Genomic DNA, 23,441 nt, shown 5'->3' with positions numbered 1-23,441 from the left:
GTTGTAGCAGCCCTTAGTAAATATCTGCCAGGACGCTTTGCTGCTGACCAGGTGGAAGCCTTAGCATTGGAGCAGGGAATTTTACTTGCCCAGGAGATGCATTTGCCTCGGGTCATTTTGGAATGTGATGCCCTTGCAGTGGTCCAAGCCTTGAATGATAATTCCACAGGTGGTGAGTTAGGCCATATATTACAAGGAATTCTACTGGTGTGTGATTCCTTTGAGTTCTGCATTTTTAAGCATGTAAGTAGAGATTTCAATGTTGTTGCTCATGAGTTGGCTCAACTGGCTCGGAGGGAGGAATCTACATGCTTATGGAATGGGGTTTCTCCCCCTGCGGTTTCTTTGTTAGTCCATAATGACTCTATGTATCTGGCTTAGGGGCCTGCTGTTTGTAGCCTCTCTGTTTCTGTCTTCCTGGTTCTTGTGTTTTATAAAATCTTCCTTTTCAAAAAAAAAAGAAACCCCTGATGAGGCAGTTAGGTTTTTGTCTTGTTTAGGTTTTAAGGTGTTGGAACATTTGATCACATTGTGCAAAAATTCATGTTTATTTTGATATAAAAACCTACTTTTTATATTTTACATAACTATCTTCCAAAAACACTCACATTAAATTATTTATTTTAAAAGTTATTTCAATAAAATATTTTTTTTTTCATTCACAACCACTTATTTTTTAACAATGACATCACTAACACACACTAAACGCGAAAAAGTGAGTTAAGAAATGAATAACATATATCTTTACACATGAACAGTAGCTATATAAATTTATATGGTAACTGTACATGTGAACAAGATATGCATTATTTTAACAAATTGGTGTGGGTGATTTTTTGGGTTGATAGACCAAAATTTTGCATTTATGTCATTTTACATAAACTGATGCAAGGGCTCTTATAGTTCTTTTGTTGTAAAAAAAATTCCGTACACAATATATATACATATATATATATATATATATATATAGTGGTACGTAGTACGTACCAACCAATAGTGAACTCAAGTAATATTCAGATTAAATTTCAAAACATTTTTAAAAAAAAAAATCTAATTGGTCTAGAATATAGAAAGTTAGTTTTTTTTTTTTTAATAGAAACCTGGGGTAGGTTTTTTATTTTATTTTATTTTTTTGAACATGGTGTATTTTATTTTTTATCTGTATATATTAAAAGCATTCAAAAAGATAGTTATTGCTTTTTTTCCTGCAAAAATACCCCCTAAATTAATTAACCAACAACTTAAAAATAAGATTAAAATAGTAAATTGGTAAAAAAAAGTTAGTTATTGTTTTTTTTACCGTAAAAAATACCCCTACCTAAAACTTAAAAATTGGGTTAAAATAGTAAATTAACAAAAATAATAAATTTCTACTTTTACGTTGAAAATGCCTTCCTGCTTCTAATAAACCCTTACTTCTATTCAATAGCTTAAAAAACTCCCCACGTGATGTCAAAAAAAAAAAAAAAAAAAAAGAAACGTGTACAATTAAATCTTCCCCACTTTTCTTTTCAAAAAAAGAACTTCCCACTACTCACGTTTGTAAGAAAATAACTACCCCTCCAATACAATAAGCAAAAACTATCCCACGTTTAAAAAAAAAAAAAAAAAAAAAGAAAAGTGTCAGTTGAAATAATTTTCATCAGAACTTCTCATAAAAAAAGAACTTCTCAGTTGAAATAGAAAAAAACTCTTCTTCCCCACGTCTACTCCTATTATTCTGGTTTGAAATAGAATTTTTGTTTGCACATCAACAAAAACTCTTCTCAATCATTACTATTCATGTTCCTAATTGAAATACAGTTTCTGTTAGATGGCTACATCTTTGTATATCTGTATATATTAAGAAGATTCAAAAAGTTAATTATTGCTTTTTTTTCTGTCAAAAATACCCCCTAAATTAATTAACCAACAACTTAAAAATGGGGTTAAAATAGTAAATTGGTAAAAGAAAGTTAGTTATTGCTTTTTTTACTGTAAAAAATACCTCTACCTAAAAATTAAAAATTGAGTTAAAATAGTAAATTGACAAAAATAATAAATTTCTACTTTTACGTTGAAATGCCTTCCTGCTTCTAATAAACCCCTACTTCTATTCAATAGCTTAAAAAATTCCCCATGTGATGTCAAAAAAAAAAAGAAACGTGTACAATTAAATCTTCCCCACTTTTCTTCTCAAAAGAACTTCCCACTACTCACGTTTGTAAGAAAATAACTACCTGTCCAATACAATAAGAAAAAACCATCCCACGTTAAAAAAAAAAAAAAAAAAAAAGTGTCAGTTGAAATAATTTTCATCAGAACTTCTCATAAAAAAAGAACTTCTTAGTTGAAATAGAAAAAAACTCTTCTTCCCCACGTCTACTCCTATTATTCCAGTTTGAAATAGAATTTTTGTTTGCACATCAAAAAAAACTCTTCTCAATCATTACTATTCCTGTTCCTAATTGAAATACAGTTTCTGTTAGGTGGCTACATCTTTGTATAAAAGGAGCCTGTGTGTGGTTTAATTGAATATAGAAGAGAAAAACACATGGATCACGTGACTTTTTATTAGTGCTGAGGAACTTTTCAAAATTCTGTCCTTCAACAAGAAGGAACAGGAGGCGACGAGACGAAGAAGAAGATTTTTCAAATCGTAAGATTTTTCTTTTGTTTAATTAATCAATTAATTTATTTTTCTTTGCTTAGTTTTGCCTCTCTACAAGATTTAGGTAATCCTTTTGTTAAATACTTATTGCAATTCTCCACTGATTTAGATAGACCATAAACGAGTTCACCCTTTCATTGTAAAATTAATTACCCTTTTATGCCTTTACTCTTTTCTCTATTCATGTTTCATGTCTTCTTCTTACTGCAACCTTTTAATTATTTTATTTATTTGTTTTTTTCTCCAATCTTAAGCAAAGATGAGCTTCAAAACAAACTTGTATTAATGGGGGAAAAAAAAAAGTAATTGTCATTGGGATATTCTAATTGGGTTTTTCACCGGGGAAACTACTTATTTAATTGATTCAACCAACATAGTATAGACTATAGAGAAGAATTTTACAATTATGTCCAAATTTCAAATTTACATTTATCATGTTTTAAATTTTCTACAAAGATTACCACTAAACAAAGAAATTTATAAATGATGGGAATGTAAATCTCACTATTTGTAAAATTCTTTGTATTTAGCAATTTCTTCATCAAAATACACAAGAAATAAATTCATTACATCATATAATGAAAAAAAGAAAGATAATTACACCAACATTCCTTAAGGTATACTGAAATGAAGATCCCCCAAACGTTTTGTTTAAAGAAAAAGGCTAAAGTATTAAAAGTGTTACAATATAAAACTTACGAACTGATGTGACAATAAATGTGATTAATGGACTTCAACAACCTCAACTGGATATTTGAATTGTCTCTTTATATTTGGTAACATATCAGTATGTAAATTCAATATAGTAAAAATTTTAGTAGTTGTCGCACTACTCTTGTATAAATGACAATCTATGTGAGGTTTCTATAAATACAACAGAATTGTCCATGCCTTCTCACAATTTTACTTCCGTAGCAAAATATATATATATATATATATATATATATTTTTTTTTTTTTTCAATTTGTATAAACCTCTAGGTGCAGAGTGTCATTTACACAACCTGAAGGGAGAAGTGTCATTTCGTGCATAGTTTGGATAAGATTTTTTTTTTTTTTTTAAATAATAATAAAGGAAATACTTTGTTAGGAAAGCAAACATTGATTTATTTGTCACATGAGAAATGCTAACGGATGCTCTTACAGTAATAGTTAACAATCCATTTAAAGAAAATTTTTATAGGAAAAGAAAAAAATACAATTAATATTTTGACAGTTATTTTCATTTTTTATAAAAGTGGTGTCAAAAATTTTCTAAAATAGATTATTAACTATTGCCATAAGGGCATTCGTTAGCATGACTCTTGTCACATTTATATAAATCTCAAAAAAATATGTCATTTCATCCAACGTTTGGGGTGGAGTATTATTTTTCTAAGAAGGGTGTTTAGAGCTTTGGAGCACTTGACTATTTCCCTAAACGTGCGTAGTCATCCTGTCCTATATACACCACATAATTACAAGTAGACTTGGTAAACGGGTTGGGTAAGATCAAGTTTGGATTTGATTAATTGAGTTATGGGTTAGATCGGGTTCAATTACTAAGGTAAAAATTCTTGGGCTAGTTTTTGCTGCTAGGTTGTATATGTTGGTCAAGGCTGGCCCAAGGCCTAGGCCTAAGGCCCCACAACAACAAAGAAAATTCCCTAGGAAAAAAGGTCTTATCTTCGATTGTAAAAGACCCAAAATTTTATTAAAATATAAAATTTTTTAAATGATTGTGCACTTTTAAAAAAAAAAAAATGAGTGATGTTAAAAATACCATAAATTTTACTATAGCCTTACATATTGACATGACACCAATTGCCTAAAAAAGTAAATCCAACACTCATTAATTAAGTTGTTGAAGTTCATCAATCATAGTGTCATTATCATCTTTAGTATTTTTATTTTTAATATCTAACAAGGCTTCCAAAATAGGAGAGCAATAGAAATTTAACCCAATTGAAACCGTAAAATCTTTATAAAAAAAAATGTTGCAAATGTGTTAAATCATCAATGATGGCTAATCTCCCCTAATAGTTTGAGACTTTAATTTTTATAAACTAATCACCTACAAAGCCACACATTAAATAATATTTATCTATCTATTTCTCTTAAAAAGAAGATATAAAATTAAAATTTAGATTACAACTTTAGTTAACTATGCATAGTCATGTATCCAAGTTAAAGTAAGTTTCTTTTTTAAAAAATAATATATAATTTAGTTCTTTTTGTTAAAATTTATGCTTTAACTATGTTATTTAATCCTCTATATGAAATTAACCTTAGTTTAGTTAGTATTATTCATCAATTTATGTATTTAATGCATCAAATTAGACTTAATTTAATTTGTATTAAATAATTTTAATTAATTAATATTTACTTATAAAAGGCCTCACACAAATTTTTTGATTTACACCTCAAATTATGTTGGGGCCACGTGATGTTGGTGGCATGCTGATGAGGTTGTGATAAACCAGCATAAGAGGGATTTTTCTTTTGAGAATACTAAGTATTTTTAACACACACACATGGGGAGAGGTTTAATCCTACATTGGAAAATGAATGTGAGTTAAAGAGGTTTAAAGTCTGTGTTGTATATCTAAGAGTTAGACCCTTTTGGATATACATCATTGTAAATTTCTTTAAAAAACCTTCTCCCCTCTCCCCGTGTGTGTGTGTTAAAAATATTTAGTATTCTCAAAAGAAAAAATAGTAGGTTAATCCTACAATGGAAAATGAGTGTGAGTTGAAGATGTTTAAAGCCTGTGCTGTGTATTCAAAAGTTAGGCCATTTTGGATATACACCACTATAAGTTTTTTTAAAAAACTTTTTTCCCTCTCCCTGTATGTGTATGTTAAAAATACTTAATATTCTTAAAAAAAAAAAAAAAAAAAGAGGGTCTAAAAATGGCTTTGACTGCGTCATAATATGGCCCAACTTTTTTTTTTTTTTTTTTTTTGAGAAAGATACGTCCCAACATTTAGAGCCATTGAAGTGGTCATTCTAGTTCACTTTCTATACCTATTCCAAGGTACTCATTTATCATTAAATTAATGTTTCTTAAAAAGGGAAAAAATGTTAACCACATTCAAAATACAAATTATGCATAATTATAGTTTACTTGTCCATTAGAAAGTTATATATGCATACATTATAAAACACAAAAATGAAAAAAAAAAAAAGAAAAAAAAAAGAAAAAAGAAAAAAAAAAGAGAGATATAAAAAGTTCATAAAATATGCCAAGAGTTTCATAATTTAATCAACACTTTCTGCCGTGTCTAATGAAGATACCCAGGGTTCAAATCCTCCCCCAACAGTCAAATTATTAACAAACAAAAAAAGAGTTCATAAAAGTCTAATGTGATACATACTCGTTATATATTATACAAGACACAATTAACCACTCTTCTTTTATTTAATTACTACCTAGCATGGGGAGCTATATCTAATTCATACTCCAAATGGGTCAATTTGGAAGGAAATCTCGGAGTTGTTTTATTTCCCTCAATTTCCATCATTTGAGTTCTTCCCCGAGCCATCTCTAGAGCCAAACATTCCTTCAATTCTGCCAACACATGATTCATGTCTGGCCTTTGGATAGCTGATGATGGTGTACATGACGTGGCTATCTCTATAGCTTTCCAAGTAGAATTAGTGTTGAACTCCCCTTCTAATCTTGGATCAACAATGTTTTGAACATCACCCCTTTCAATCAAAGGATTAACCCAGTCAAGTATGTGATTGTTTCTCATAGGGCCTCTAAGTATTGCAGGGCGGCCAGTGATTAGTTCAAACAAAATAATCCCAAAGCTATAGACATCACTTTTCTTATTGAAGTTTCCAGATGCTTGAAATCTGTAAATAAAACGCAAGTGATTAGATAAATACAAGAAATCCATAACTTGGTTTAACTCTGCTGGTTATTTCTACCATTATATCCTATTTGCACTCAATCATTAATAGCAGTTGGAATCCGGATGCTTTGGACAACTCCCACTAGTTAAGAAAGTGATATGTTCATCCAAATATTAATAAGATGTACTTGAAAATAAAAACCAAAAAATTTGACAATTCTGTGCAATTAAGAGAAGTTGTAAATTTTACAAATTTTGGATGCGGTGAGAACTTGGAATTCAATGTGGTGATCCTTACGGGCAGAACAATTTTAAGTAGTAAAATTTTAGATAAAAAGCTTAGTGCAAATTCCATTAGTAGGTCTAAATGCTTACTCAGGATCAAGGTATCCCAATGTGCCAGCTGGGCGAGTTGACACATGAGAGTCACTTTCAGTTGCAAAGGCTCTAGACAGCCCAAAATCAGCTATCTTGGCTTGCATGTGTTCATTTAATAAAATGTTGGAAGATTTCAAATCTCTATGGATTATAGTTGGCTTGCAACCATTATGTAGATACTCCAACCCTGCAACTCCATCAGAAAACTATTGTAAACTTTTATTCAAGAAAAAAAAAATCAATTATAAAAATATTGATGATTAAAAATCATGTAATTGATTAATTTGCAAACCATGTGCTGCATCCACTGCAATGTGAAGTCTCTCATTCCATGTCAAGACATTTGTGTTTGTAACTGCAATCAAAACATATCAAATTTTCTCTTTCAGCTGAATTGTTATTGAAAATAGCTCTGGTTTTGCAATCATTCATAAGACATACACATTCCTAAACCCAATTATAGGATACAGCAACAGCACTTCAGTTATATAAAGCTTAGATTGGCTAGTTGGCACCTCACCCTTCCCCTTTTTGGTCTATTTTAGTTTGGTCTGATGTTTCAAATAGGTGTATCATGAAAAGAGAAAATGTCTCTGGATAGTTCTCAGGCTTTTCATCCTTTTTTTTTTTAATCTTTTTTCTGCCTCCCCACATTCTACTATATTTAGATAGCACCATAGTGGCTTCACTAAGGCGCAAGACTTAGTTGAAGTTTCATGCTAAGAGCAAGCAAAATGGGACTACCTATGCATTTGGTATGAGTTGCACTTTGTAAGCGGGCTTGCCCCATACTTAATCATGTTTTTGATTTGATAAAGGTTACTTATAGTGAGTCAAAGAATGAAGCTCCTTTGAAGAAAAAGGTAAATACCCGATAAATGTTGGTGCAGATTGCCATTAGCCATGTACTCATATATGAGTGCCTTCTCTTCACCCTCATCACAGTATCCAACAAGAGAAACCAAGTTTCTATGATGAACTATCATCAAGAGTTGTGCCTATATTTCAAAACCAGTTCTACAAATTAGTTGAATGAAAATCTTTTAGCTGCGTGCCTTGTGTCATCACAGCTTCAATTTAAAATAAATTTTCAAACTAATTGAAAAGACTAGCAGCACCTAACCTCTGCTTGAAATTCCTTATAGCCTTGGTATGATGAAGTAGAGAGGAGCTTAACAGCAACTTGAGTTTCATCTTTCAGTTTTCCCAGGTACACTTTTCCAAATCCTCCTTCCCCAATGATGGTTTTGAAGTTATTAGTTATGCTCACAACCTCAGAGTAGCTATACTGTTGATTCTGTGATTTGATACTGGATTTGGTAACCGTACCTACAGGAAGGACTATTTTCATAATTGTAACATGTAGATTGTAGAATTATATTAAAAAATATTGTGGGTTGTGTGGGAATATGTACAGTTTATGTTCTAATTCTTTCGTGTTTGTGTCCTCAAATCTAGGTCATCTTAAACAGAATCGTTACTAGGATTAAATCCGAAGTCCACCTATCCTAGACACAGGGTGCAAATAAACTCTTGAGAATGTGTAACCAAATCCACCTTGTAAGGACACAAGGAAAAGGGCTAGGTCATCTCAAGTATGTAATTATTATTGCGGAGAATGAGTGCATTTACCACTCATTCACATGTTAAAGTGTCCCTGGATGTATTCAATTGTCAATCAATTGCATAATATGCTTTCATGATCGTGTGCTTGGTCACAACGGCCTCTGGTGAAAATTAATTAGTGCTTTCTATATTTTCTTTGATTCTATAATTTATTTTCATAATTTTCATTAAGGCTTGGGTGTACCACAGGAAAAATAGGACTAGCTAGGATTGGGTACTACATCTCTTGTAAACAACCTCACCTCAGCGAATTGTGATGACAATTACAAAAGTAGAAAATAAAGAACTACCTCCTTGTCTTTTCATTCTATAGATAGCCAGAGCACTACAGATGAATAGAAGGACCAGGACTGCTGCTATTGATGATGCAATAACTGGAATAACGAACACCTTTTTCTTCTTTCTGTTGCATGGATCTGACAGACAAAGATCTGGATTTTCGCTGAAACTTGCATAAAGTGCATCAGGGTAATATGCCATTGTAAGTATATTATCAAACATGGATGGTGTTGTCATCATGAAATACAAATTAACATTGGAAATATAAAAGAAATTGTATTACAAATCAGTGAACAAGTGAACATATACTTTTTTAAGTATTTAGCATGTACAGAAGCGGCATGTAAAAGAGAAAATATAAAAATCAAAAGAAAATGAAAAAATGAAACTAGAATTTTTAGGAGAATGAAATATTGGAGGAAGGAAAATAAGCTAACCTCAAGACCAATTTCCCATCCCTAGACATTTTCTGAAGAACCTCAGGAACAGAACCTGTGAGCTTGTTCCCACTTAAATTACTGCAAAGATAATGTTAGGTAGATCACTTCAATTTCCTTTCCCAAAATTAACGTTTACAATACTAAGATCAAAGAACAATAACTTACAGGGTGTTCAAATTCTGCAATTGTGCCAAAAATTCTGGCAGTGACCCAGTTAAGTCATTGTATGACAAATCCCTGAAAAAGGAATTAGGAAGGATTTAGCTAAACATATCCATAATTGTTACGCTAAAATAATTGTTTTAATTTTTTGATGACTTGATATTCAACATTTGCATATAAATCACTTTCCAAGTGAACATTCCTGGGATCAAATCCCAAAAAAAGAGAAATATCTCTCACCGCTTTTACTTGTTCACCGAAACAACGTGTCTCTAAAAGGCGGTTTGTACTTTGTCGGCGCCTCTTCGAGTCTACGGCTATGGGGTGAGGGGTTTGGCTTTCAAATTCGGCTACACCTAGTGGGTCCCAACATTTGCTAAAATAATTGTTTTAATTGCTTTAACACCATCGGCAATTAAGGATCCCTCATCCATGAGCCAATTGGTAATCTCAAGCTGGCAGATGGTGTTGCTGGACCAGCCAATGTCAAGCTAGCATTATTTTATAGTAACTGAATGCCACATATCAATCACAAATAAAATTAAGACTCACAAGGACTGCAGTGCTTTCAAGTTGGAGAATGAAGTTGCAATCACGCCTGTCAAATTGCTTGAGCTCAAGTTCCTGTTTGTCATTATGAAAGAAGGAAGAGCTGTTGCCATTGTTTGAAAAATAACTTGCTATTTAAACAAAATTATTTTCGTGCAATTAGTTGACACCCACCAACCAGGGGAGGCAGTATATGTTTGAATGTCAAAATTCATTCATTCAGTTAAATATTTGAAAGCATGACAGAACTTTTTTTTCCTCCTCTTTGATTACATATGAAAGGAGCATGTTCCATTGTCCCATTTCCTATAATGAAGCATCACATTTTCATCTTAAGTACAATGAGGATCCATTTTATGTGATGCCTCCAAGTTAATGAGAATCTTTTGCCATTAGATGATATTTTGATTGAAATTCTAGAGCAAACCACTATTAGGATATGGTAAATTTAATTATTTAATCAATTCTTCTAACAACCACAACACAAGTTTTGATGTTTTGGAAGTGCACTTACAGTGAGATGATCCTTGGAGGATTTTTGTCACTGCAGTTCAAACCATCCCATGAGAATTCACTTGGGACACATGGATCACCTTGCCAGTTTTTAGTCACTCTGTACCGTTCCTTGATTTCCATGATAGTTTCAACTATTTTTTTTAATTGGGGAAAAAAATTCATAGATGATCATTCATAAAGAAAGTCAGAGAGAGAGGTGGGTGAATTCAAAATACAAAATGAAACAGAAATATGAAATGTGATAGTCAGATCCAAAATTAGCAGCCTTTTTTTTTTTTTTTTTGTTGAGTAAATATGCAGCAGTTGAACAAATATGCCTTTGTCTGATGGTGAATTTCCTGAATGTAGCATGCATGATGTTCAAAACAAACTACCTACAATTGCAAATTCCATGATGAACAATAACAATGCAACTTATGATATTGTGTCATTTCATCAAAAAATTGAAATAACTTGAAGATTTCTTTTGCAGTTAATTAATGAACATGTATGGCCATATTCTATTTTGGCATGGATAGATTAAAAAAGATATGGGAGTTGCAAAGACTACATTGACAATGATAGATACATAACTATTTACATATAAAGTGTGGTGGCTCTGAACAAATTTGCAGAACAAAAACTTGTCAACTTAAAAGGTTCATTTTGCGAACTCTTCTTAATGGAACACAAGTCTATATCAAACCTTCCTAATCTTAGAAATTATCATCGCTTTTAAAGCTAGCATGTTCCGTTTATAAAAGGCTCCCTCTTGTTTAAGTAATGAAATGAGACCATCAGCTATCTAGAAGTCTTATTGTTCAGCAGTTGGAAGTGCCTCAAATTCATATAAGGGAGCCACAAACTGAGCATAATCCTTACAAGGAAGATAGAAAAGAGAAGAAAGCATACCATCATCTGTTGCAGTTGGTTTATTTGGCAGCTCTTTTAACACGGCAGTCTCAACAGCATTGAGGATTGGAGGAAGCTTAGTCCCCTCAGCTGCATAAATTGAAAAGCGAAGCTGCTCTCCACTAATTGGTGGATCATTTTGGACTATGATTTGTGGGTTTAGATAATCAAGTTTAATAGACTCTGTCAGGTAGCACTCGCCGTTCAAATTAATTTTCAATTTCCTCTGCTGGCCAGCTTCAAGCTTCTCAATCTCAGCCAAGTGAAAGTAAACGTAACATTTTGAAAGAGAATCTGGTGGATTCCAGGAAAAGTTCAAGGGAATGCTTGTGTGTTTTGACAGCAGTCCTCAACACTACATCTGGTATGTTATAAGCATTATCTGTGCTCTGGGAATGTATGGTTGAGTCTGTGGTGATTGGAATCCAATTATCATCATATTTAAAAAGTCCCCAGGAGCGATCATAGACATCAACTGGATACCTAATTGGGAGAATACTTTTTCAGATTGTGTTGCAACAAGATGATACTGGAACAACCTGACATATTAATATACTAATAGGTATTTGAGTGCTTTTATAATTGATGCACATGAAAAAGGTAACTTGAAAATTAGAAATACTGTTGCCATGGGAAAAAAATTATAAGATGCAACTGGATGATGAGCTCATTTTCTAACCATATTAAGGTTTTAGAACATATAACCGTAAAGATGATAATCCTGATTGAGGTCAGAGTTGTCATAAAATGAAAGGCATGCCATTGTATTCTCCATATGCAATGGAATAAGTTATAGCCATGTCATTGAAGATTAATATTAAGTGTGAGAAAGAAATACTGTTGTAGAAAGTAAAGAAAAATGAACATGATGCAAATATGAGATCCTGGACTTGGTTGGACAAATTAATTTTTAGCTCAGAATGGTATAACTGATTCACCTGACTACTGATTTAGTTGTACTGCCGATGTCATATCTCCTTATGTTTGCAAGTGCCCTGCCATCAGTTTGATAAATGAAATTGTCCAAATGCCGTATTTCCAATGCCGAAATGTAGGGTACCCCCATTTCCAGTGTTTGCTAGACACACTTCTATGAAATCCGTCAAGGGAACATGAATAACATCATAAAATGCATCTGCTTCATCCACTGTTAGCCATACATTAACCCCAAGATATAGGTCAAATACAGGGGTCTCGTTTTTGCCATCGTAATTCCCATAAAAGAATGTTGCCCTGATCATATAATTACTGTTTTTGCCTTGTTCCGGTCTCAGGGTGTAACAATTCCTTTTTCCTTGAGGAAAACTTCTCAATTTCTTTAGATACTGTTTTAAGATTTACAGATGAATCATAGTGTATCGCATGAACTATTCCATTATCTATCAATTCTTTATCTGACTTGTAAGGAATTCCCGTGTCCTTGTCAATGTAATCTTCATCACCGCCACAGTCAATGCTAATGAAACCTTGAAATTTTGCAAAAAAAGAGAGGAAACTAGACATAAGCAATCAACATGGTCTCCTCAAATAAGGTTCCAATATGAGTTTCAGAACACCCCTTATTTTTCAGCAACAAAACAGGCACCAAAATTCTTAAGACATAAGCTATCAAACAGCTTAAGCTCCAAATATAGTTGAGTCCTTGTTGATTTAACACCTACCTTTTTGTTACCTTGTGAACTCCCATGCTATTACAAAACAGTATGTGAAGGCTAAACCGTTGGTTTTTGTTTTATTTAAAAGTTTCAGATGTTAACCATTTTTTTTATATATCAAATTTGTAGTGTTTACTAATTAAAAGACACAAGTAAATAGAATTCAATTATTAACGGAGAAGTACAACTTTCTAAAGGAGAAAGTTTGGTTACACACTTGGTTATAATTTGTAATTTAAGGTTACAACTTTTCTCACTATCTTTTTATTGGATGTGAATTTTGTCAAATCTACCATTGAATTACATTTTCTTCTTAAATACTTTATGTTTGCAAAATTTTTAAAAATTTAAAGATCAATAGCTAGATCATCAATCAATTGTTTAAATTACACATTTTTGTAGTATAAAATTATGCATAAAAAAATAAGTGGCAAAAATACACTTTTGATCCCAACATTAAAATAATTTTGAACCCTAAATTGATTTTGCACCTACTCCAGTTCTTGAAATCATCCAGTTCTTGATATCAAAAAATCGTTTATATTTTGGTTCATGCCGTTAACCTATTAACAGAAAAATGTTACGTGACAGATGAAGTGTCCTATTTAAATACTAACGTGACTAATAAAATAATGATAAAATATTTTCGTTGGTATTTTTTAAATGATACATCAGCATTTTAATTTTTTTTAAAAGCCACAAAAAATTTATTAAAAAAGAAATTAAAATTTAAAAAAAAAAAAACTTAAATCTAATTTAATTAAAATTATTTCTTAAAAAAAAAAAATTATTATCTTTTTAATTCTTTTTCTTTTTCTTTTACTCTTTATTCATCAGTCATCAATTTTTTTTTTTTTTTTAAATCTCTACACTCTCTATTTCTAATTCTCTCTCTCTCTTCACCCTCTATGGATGGAATCTCTCTCTGATCTCAAATTCTCTCTCCACTGTAGCTCCATGGCTGGAGCTCACAAGCTCGGCCTTCTTCTCCACCATGCACCGCTGACTAACTCAAACTATCTCCAATCTCAAAATCTCATCTCCCCTCAAAACCTTACACCCGATCTGACCATGCATCGTGCTCGTGGCTTCTCTCTCAACCAACGGCGAGTAGATGAAGGGGCTGATCTTCGACGTTTTTATCATGGAGGCCGTAGGGTCTTGATGCGGAGAAAACAATGAGAAAATTTTAGAGTCTTGCTGGTGGGTGTTGTGAAAAACGGATCGGTGGTTGGTGGTTGTGGTATTGTGAACCCCAAGTGGTGGTGGTTGTGGATTGGTTTGGATTCACTAGTTGTGGTGGGTTTGTTGTTGGTGTGGGTCGATTGGTGCTTTTGTATCTGGTCTCTCTTTGGTCAGTTGAGTTCGTTGATGATTTTGGCTTGGGTTGATTGGATTGGGTTTTCTCTGAGGTTTGTAGTGGATCTGATGGTGTTGGGCAATGGGTTTGTGTTGAATTTGGGTTTTCTCTAAGGTTTGATGATTTCTCTAAAATTTGATGAATTTGGGCGATTGGGTTGTGTTGATGGTGCTGGGTGGTTGCGATGAATTTGGGTCGATTTGGGTTTGATGATTGGATTGGGTTCATTGTTTTTCATTCTTCCTGTTAGTATTTAATTTTATTTTTCTTTTCTTTTTTCGTTTGAGTTCTTGTGATCTGGGTTTGAGTTCATGGTTGTTGGGTTTGTGCTCTTGTGATCTGGGTTTGTTTTATTGGTTGCTGGGTTTGATTGGAAAGATCATGAAAATCAAGTTGTATGAAAATCAAGTTGTAATGTTCTTACGAAAAATAATGAAAAGTAACCAAAAAAAAATTTTAATTAAAATTTTTTCAATTTAATTTCTTTTTTTAATAAATTTTCTAACGTGGCTTAAAAAAAATGCAAAAATGTCAGTTAAAATATTTTTTTATTATTTTATTGACCACGGCAGTATTTATTGTGTAATTAAGACATTTCGTCTGACATGTAAGACTTCTTTTTTAATGGATTAACGGTAAGGACCAAAACATAAATGATTTTCTAATTTCAAAGACTAAAATAGGTGTAAAATCAATTTAGGAATGAAAATGAGAATTGGCCAAAATATAAGGACCAAAAGTATATTTTTGCCAAAATAAATTTGTGAATCATATAGTAAAAACATTCGATTGATACAAAATTTGATATGTGTGTTAATAAAGAACTTACAATATAATAGTTAGATTTTCAAAATATGTAGTTATGTTAATTTTTTTTTTTTTAACCAAAATTGTGGCCTTAAACTACAACTAACTTTGTAGCCATACTTTGTCCCTTTCTAAATGGCCTCCTTATGTGTAACAAATTTACACCATTTGTCAAAGGCCTTGTAACTGAATTGGCACCTCCTTATGCACAAAGTGCTTGAGGGTCTAGGAGAAAAAGGGTTCGAACTACGATGTTAGCAGCATGTTGTAATTATCTTTCAAAAAAAAAAAATTACACCATTTGAGGACCAATATTAGTGACTATCTAGTCAAAGAGACAGAAGAGAGACTACCATGGTGGACTATTGTCCACCTAAAATCACTTCCAAGAGAGAAACAAAGATTGCTATGTAAAAATCAAATTACGATGTGGTTGAAGTCTACTAATCACATTTATTACCATATTAATTTGTAATTTTTATCATTTATACAATAAAACTTGTAATACCTTAAACATTTTCTAAGACTTATTAAAGACAATAAAATCATGTTTAAGAAAGAAAAAATTTTCAATTTGAAATTAGGAAATAAATGGAAGTTTATTATCATTAGTTTTAGATTTCCTTATCAACTTCCTATAATTAATTAGAAAAGTTAACGAATATCTTAAAAACATTAGTTTAGAAAATATATTTAAAAACTTTTGATGGGGAAAAGAAAAAAAGAAATTGATTATCTTGATTTTTGGAAGTTTTTTATATTTCTCATGAAAATGATATCAAAACTTCCCTAAGATAGTCTATTAACAAATCTCCTAGGGCCATCTGTTAATAGGACCCTAATTAATTATCCAATGTTATTTATGTGGCTGCAAGCAGCGTTGTCTATTGATTGATGTATGAAGTTTTGCTTTTGTACAAGTTTGTTAATGACTTTTACATTCAGCAAAAGAAAGAAAGAAAAACACATTTGTTGTAAAATAGAGGAAATATATACAGGCAAGAGAATAAAATATGAGGATAATATTATATCTAAATTGCTTATTATCTAGTGGTCATCCACCACAAAATATCATTTCTGAAATTGATATACACATATATTTCTTTTGCTCCTGGTGTTTCTCTAATATTTTAAGTGCATTACAATGGGAGCGAATGCTCAAATATATAGGCGAAGGATGAAATGCTGAAGCAGCTAGACAAGATCCTCTAAGTAGCTTCTTCTATTTAATATGATGGACTTATGTTCATCACTCGTAAAATTTCAGTCATACCTCAAGAGGGTAAAGTGTCAAATTTCAAATTACAGGAAAACACTTTAAATTTCAACCAAATTACAGGTGATTAAGTTGTAATTTCCCCTTAAACTTTTAAAGTGAAATAAATAGATCCCCAATTTTCACAATAAATTGGGCATCAGGCCATATGCTTGGGTCCGATAGGTATCCCCGCTAAAAGCCCAATATTAAAGGGAATCTAAGTCCACCGCAATAGAAAGAGAGACGCCTCTCTAAAAAATAAAAAATAAAAAACTCTGTATTCAGAATCCTCTTTCCTCACCAACACTAACTTGAAGACACCAAAATCTTTAGTACACATCAACCTATACACAAACTTTGATCGAAAAATGAGGAAAAAAAAATCTCAAGTTCCAGTTGAAGAAATAGAGAGAGATTGGAGGAATAGTGAGCCATACAAAACAGAAGTAGAGGTGGTGAGAGTTTGGGCGAGACATAAAAAGTTAAAAACATAGTCCCGGTCTTTGTATCCCAGTCGAATGTGCAACTATTCTCTTTGGTGGGGAAATTTTTAGATGGGTAAAATTTTTTTGTCTGAAAAAAAAAGAAAAAAAAGATTATATTGGCTTTTAAGGGTATTTCGATTGTCTTAGTCACTATTTTTTATTTAAAACAAAAATGACATGATAGTATTTGATTGGAGGAAGTAAATAGAGACTTTTACTTATCAAATTTAATTTTTAGACTTAAAAACAAAAGGTATTAAAAGATGGACAAAATTTGACTCTAAACTTGTTTGGAGTCTTGTATTTCCTTTTTTATTTTTTGGTAGAAAGAGTCTTATATTTCCACTTACACTAAAAAGATGATACATGTCTCTCTCATTTGCAATGTATAAGACTGTTAAAAAAGCACATATGATGCATGTATGATTAAGTGAACAAGGACATTATATATGACCAGAATACACATTATCTTTCTAGTGTGGATTGAAACCTAAGGCCCTAAATATGTTTGGATCCAAATTTTGCCCGTAATAAAAAAAATTTAATCATAAACCAGTTAAAAATTTTAACCATTAAATTAATACTCAGGTCCAAATTTATTGGTAATATTGGCCAACACAGTTACTTTCTCCTACTTGATTTTTTTTTTTTTTTTTTTAAAGAAAAGTTAAGTCAATTATGCTTGAGAGTTCAGACTTTCAAGTCAACTTGAGATTACTTGGATATATGTATAAATAAACTACATGGTTTATTTCTTAACTCTAAAAATCAAGGCAATAAAATCAAACTGAAGAGGGATTTTTTTTTTTTTTTTTCAATTTGAAATTAGGAAATAAAAGAAAGTTTGTTTGTAGCCTGTTTTAGATTTCATTCAACAATCAAATTTCAATAAGGTCTAACACAAAAATATATCACAAACTCCACTTAAAAGTCATGATAACTTTTAAGCAAAGATAAGGAAAATATACTATACACAACACTCTTCTTGACCCAACATTATTTGTGTAGTTATAAGTAGCCATTGTCTATTAATTGACGTGTTAGACCTTGTTTCTTTCTAAAAGCATTTACATCAGTTTGTCTAAAATTATTTATCAATTTTAATATAAGAATCTATTTTTTTCATTTTACACTATTGTTTTACAAAAACATTAACATCAGATTATTTATTATATAGTCTACTTTTTTTTTTAAATAATAATTTCTTATTCTTTTTTTATTATATCTCCCACCCTAATCAAAAAACTTATTCTGTCTTAGCTCTCTCTCATTCTTTGTCGTTTCTTCTTCTTTTCCTACCCACTTCAAAACTCTCTCTCTCTTCTCAAAGCTTCTCCTCTCAGCTCTCTCTCACTCTCTATTTCTTCTTTAGGTTGCAGTGTTGGGTTTTAGTGGTGGATGGGCGGTGAAGTTTGTAATTTTGGATCTCAGTTCTTTTGTGTTGCTAATTAGATTTGATTTTGTGTTTGGGTTGATGGGTTTGAGCTACCATTGAGTTTGATTTGGGTTTTCCGGTTGGTGGGTCAATCGGGCTTTGTGATAGGATGATCTGAGTTGTGACTTGTAGTCAGTGGCGGAGCCAGGAATTTAGATCAGGGGGGGCAAGATTAAAAGACAAGATTGGAAGTAAAAAATTAATCAATATTAATAACAAAATAAATAAACAACTATATGATAATGTAATTGTCATACAGAATCTAACATAAAATGTAAACTTTAATTTATTTTTTCACACCTAGCTTATTTTACTCAATTGCCCTCGACGATTTTTCATATTTTGAAACCGCTGCATGATTTCTTCACATTCAATAGTTTTGAATATATCTTTCTCAATATATGTGACTAAGCAATCATTCATCCACTGATCTCCTATTTGATTGCGTAATCGATTTTTAATTATGTTCATTGCTGAAAAAACTCTTTCAACAGTAGCTGTTGCAACTGGTAAGATCAATGCCAAAGTCACTAATGAGTAAACCAATGGATATGAAACATTCTTTTTCATTTCTACCATCTTTTCAGCAAGCTGTCCAATTCCTTTAAGTGCTGAAAACTCTTCAGTGGACCGCATGTCATGGATGTATGTCTTAAGTTGGTTATCCAAGAAAGAAACTTGAACTGTTGAAAAATCACTTGGATAAAACTGAGCAAGCCGAATCAATTTCTCCTTGTTGAATGCTGAAAATAAGTTATCTGGGTTTAAACACGCAACACAAAGTAATAATTCAGAATTTTCAAAACGACTATTAAGTTCCTGAAGTTGCATATCTATAACAGTATAAAAAAGCTCCACTTGATAATGATGTGAATTTTTCATGTTTTGAGCTTTTCGTCGTGGCCGAGGTTGATATATATCATCCATATCAGGAACATCAATATTATTTTTTGCACAAAATGTAGAAACCTCCTCTAGCAAAGTGTTCCACCCATCATCTCTCATGGCTTGTAAACGTTGCTTTGAAATGTCAACCAACTTCATAGCATTCACAATATCTTGATCTTTTCGTTGTAATGCCTGTGACAACTCATTACTTATGCCAAGCACACCTTTCATCAAATGTAAATCAAACACGAATTCAAATGTCTGGAGTAAACCAATTAAGATATTTGCTTCTGCTCTCTGATCAGAATCTAAACCATCTTCTATAATAGTTTCAATCACATCAATTACAGAAGAAAACATGTGAATAAGATTTACAAGTGCACCATAATGAGAACTCCAACGTGCATCTCCAGGTCTTTTTAGACTCATTTCTTGATTCAAGCCACGACCAGTTGAAATTTCATTATTTTTTAGTGCTTCTATAACTTCAGCATTACGTTTTTCGCGAAGAATATCACGACGTTTACATGATGCTCCAACAATATTGAATACCTTTGCAACCAAGTTAAAAAAGGTTGCAATTTGGATGTGATTTTTTGCTACTGCAACTAATGTTAGTTGAAGCTGATGTGCAAAGCAATGGACATAATAGGCAGAAGGATTATCTTTCAAAATAAGAGTTTTTAGTCCATTTAACTCACCTCGCATGTTGCTTGCCCCGTCATAGCCTTGTCCCCGCAATCTACTAATGCTTAAGCTATGTTTATTAAATACTTCCTCAATTGCACTCTTTAGTGTCACTGCTGATGTATTATTAACATGTGTAATGCCTAAAAAGCGCTCATTCACATGTCCCAATTTGTCCACATAGCACAAAGCAATTGCCATTTGTTCTTTAGTAGACATATCACGTGATTCATCAACTATAATAGCAAATAATGAGTCTCCAATATCTTTAATAATAGCATTTATTGTCTCAACAGCTGCAGCATTTGCTATTTCTTTTTGGATATCAGGAGAGGTCATTTGATGATTTTCAGGAGCGTTTTCAAGAACTGCCTTATCAATCTCTTCATTGTGATTTGCAAGAAACCGTAATAATTCAAGAAAATTTCCTTGATTATTGGAGTCTTTAGATTCATCATGGCCACGAAATGCTAATCCTTGTCGTTGTAGAAAACAAATACAATCCACTGATGCATTCAAACGAGTCCGATATTCCCTTTTCTCAACATCTGATTGCTTGTTTATAACTGTTTGAATACTTTGTCTCTGGTTTAACAAAGCTTCACATTTTCTTTGAGCTATATTATGTGCACTGTTGTGATCCCCAACGTGATTCTGTAATTTTTCCTTTTTTTTCCAATTTCTGAATCCTTCAGTAACAAATGAGTCTCCCCCTCCTTGATCACCAGTATCAAGTCGAAATAGATAACAATATAGACAATATGCAGCATCTTTGGTAATGCTATATTCCAACCAACCTTCAAATTCTTTGAACCACACTGGATTAAATCGACGCTTTGTTTTGCCAAATTGACTTTGTGGAAAATCATGGTTAACTGGTTGACAAGCTTTATTTTGTAGATAATGCCTTCTAATTTGATCTCTTTCATTAGGATGATAGTTAGAAATTTTTATTCTTAAACCAGGATCCATGGGAAGATTTGCAACATCCACTTCGATACGAGTTCGTTTAGGATTTGATCCGGACTCATTATTATGATCAGGATTCTCCATAATCTCAATTAACTACAAATATATATGTCATATCATTAAAATAAAGAAAAAAAAATTAAAATTTATGATTAAGAATAATCAAATTAAGAGATCATTATAAATACAAATAGTTTAAATATATAATTTGAATTATAAATTTATGGTTAAAAATAGTCAAATCAATTCATCTAAATATAAACAGTTTAAACATATAATTTAATTCTTTAAAAAATTAAATAAACAAATAAATTAAAGCAAAAGTATTAAGAATATACATACCTATGAATATTTGAATGTGTGACTTAAAAACCCAACTTGAATGCTTTTAAAAACTGCACAAAAGCTCTGAGATCCAAAGAAAGAGACTGGTTTGAAAAGAAATTTTTTTCTTTTTGATGGGAGGCCGTGCTCTATTTGCATTATATATACTTTTTTTTTTTTTTTTTAAGAGTTCTATGCTAGTTCTGATTCCTATTCTGTGTAGGGGTAGCAAAGTTGTTATTATTATTTTTTTTAATCAATACCAAGTGGGACCCACGGTTTTATTGAATAAGGTGAATTCATTTAATAATAGATCTCTACAGGCGGCTTGGTAAAGCATAAAAAAAATTCTGCTGGCAACTTGGTCTAGTCTATCAAGTTTAGTAAGTGGGGCCCATTGATTTTATATATAGAATTGTACCACCATTAGGAGTAGAAGTCAACTGCTACTAGGAAAGTTGGAAAGGTAATGTGAATTTACTTAATTGAGAATTTTTTTTTTTTTTTTTTTTTTGTCTTTTGTGTAGGGGGGGCAAAGATGGTATTTCAGGTCATATTTGTTAAAAAAATTTGAAAGTTCAGGGGGGGCAGGTGCCCCCCCTCGCCCCCCCCCCTCCCTCCGCCCCTGCTTGTAGTGGTGGTGGCTGGGTTTATTTGAGAGTAGTGAAAAGAAGAGAGGAAGAGAGAGAGAGAGATGAGATAATGGGAAATTAATAAAATGTTAGGCTATAAAGCTACTGTAATCATGTATATTTACATGATTACTGTAGCAAAAATATAAATTTACAGTGTTTTAGATGTTGTGGGTTGTTTTTGGAAGAAAATTTTGGAAAATTGATAATTTTTTTTCTATTATACAATCACTAATGTGAGTGTTGTAAATGTCTAATAATGAATTTCTTAAGAGACTAAAGAGTCCAAGAAAAAGCATGCATATATGCACAACAACTTGGCAAGCACACCGAAGAAAGATTGGGAAGAAGAAGAAGAAGACGAAGACGAAGATAGAAATGTTGGTTGACCAAAATTCGAAGTACTTACCGGGAATTTCATCAAGTTTTCTTCCAGCGTTCTGATTATTCCCTGCAGCTAGTATTGAGTTGCCAAGAAAACTTATGGCTAAAACAAAGAGGAGTCGTGCTTTTAGATTTGATGCGCCGTTCATTTTGGTCTTTCGCAGCAAATTTTTGTTCATGCTAGTATATATGCTATATACACCAGAATGAGTGATACTTTAAGGCAGCGAGTGCTATATATATATATATATAGAACTAGCAAATGACTTACTCTCGTTTATTGCCAAAATTTGACTCATTCTTTGTTATCATTAAAACTGGGTTATAGTTAGTTCAATTGGTAAAGTCTTTGATGGTTGAATAAAATATCTGGAGTTTAATTCCCGTCTACACTAAAAACTGATTGGTGTCTTGGCCTGATAATAAAGAGTTATTATCAAGAAGCCGATGCCATAAGTTGAAATTCTCTATTAAAAAAAAAAAAAAAAGTTAAAACTACTATTATCTTCTCAAAAATAAAAGTTAAAACTACTATTAAAAGATAGAGTTTTCCTTCCAACCCGTCTCACAGTGACTCAAAAGAATATTTTAGTGTACTTTTAGTCATATAACTTGCTTAGATAGTCATGTGATTTAGTGAATTATGCACATGAATGGTTTTATAAATAGCTATGTAATGGGCATTTGGAGAAAAAACTTTGTCCGGTATTAAATAAAATTTTCATTTAATTTATTCTTGTTGCTGTAGCCAAGGTTATGAAACCCGGACCGGACCGTACGGTCCGACCGGAAAAACCTCGAACCGTTCAGTTTTGCGGTTCTTTTAGCATCAAAAACCGTTCTAGAGGACAAAAGCAGGGACCCGTGTGAACCGCGGTCGGACCTCACGATTCTCAGAACCGTTATCGAACCGTTTCTCACGGTTCCTGCTTCCCTTTGAATCTGCAGCTTAAAAATAAAAACACACACACAGAAAAACAGAAGAAAAAAAACACAATTGCTAGAAGTACATCATGTTTTCATAAACACTGCCACAGCCATCTCCAGAAAAAAAACAACATGTCTTCATGTTTCTTTTTCTTCTCTCTTCAGAGTACATCACGCAGCTCCCTCTCTTCAAAAACTCTTCTCTTGGGCGAATCAAGCTTTAAATTCCGGCTTTGTTCTCCCCCAGTAATGTGTGTGTGACACGGTGAGAGTATAAGAGAAGAGGATGAGACAGAGAGA

General features: G+C 32.2%; 1 pseudogene; it reads right to left on the bottom strand.

Annotated features, from left to right (window-relative positions):
• Nucleotides 1-5,986: 5,986 nt before the first annotated feature.
• LOC126725284 (putative leucine-rich repeat receptor-like serine/threonine-protein kinase At2g19230) lies at nt 5,987-22,419 on the bottom strand (annotated as a pseudogene).
• Between the last annotated feature and the right edge of the window lie 1,022 nt (nt 22,420-23,441).

Source organism: Quercus robur, chromosome 5, assembly GCF_932294415.1.
Source record: "Quercus robur chromosome 5, dhQueRobu3.1, whole genome shotgun sequence".
Taxonomy (NCBI): domain Eukaryota; kingdom Viridiplantae; phylum Streptophyta; class Magnoliopsida; order Fagales; family Fagaceae; genus Quercus; species Quercus robur.
Note: the sequence above shows the minus strand (reverse complement) of the source record. Positions and strands in the feature narration are given on the sequence as shown.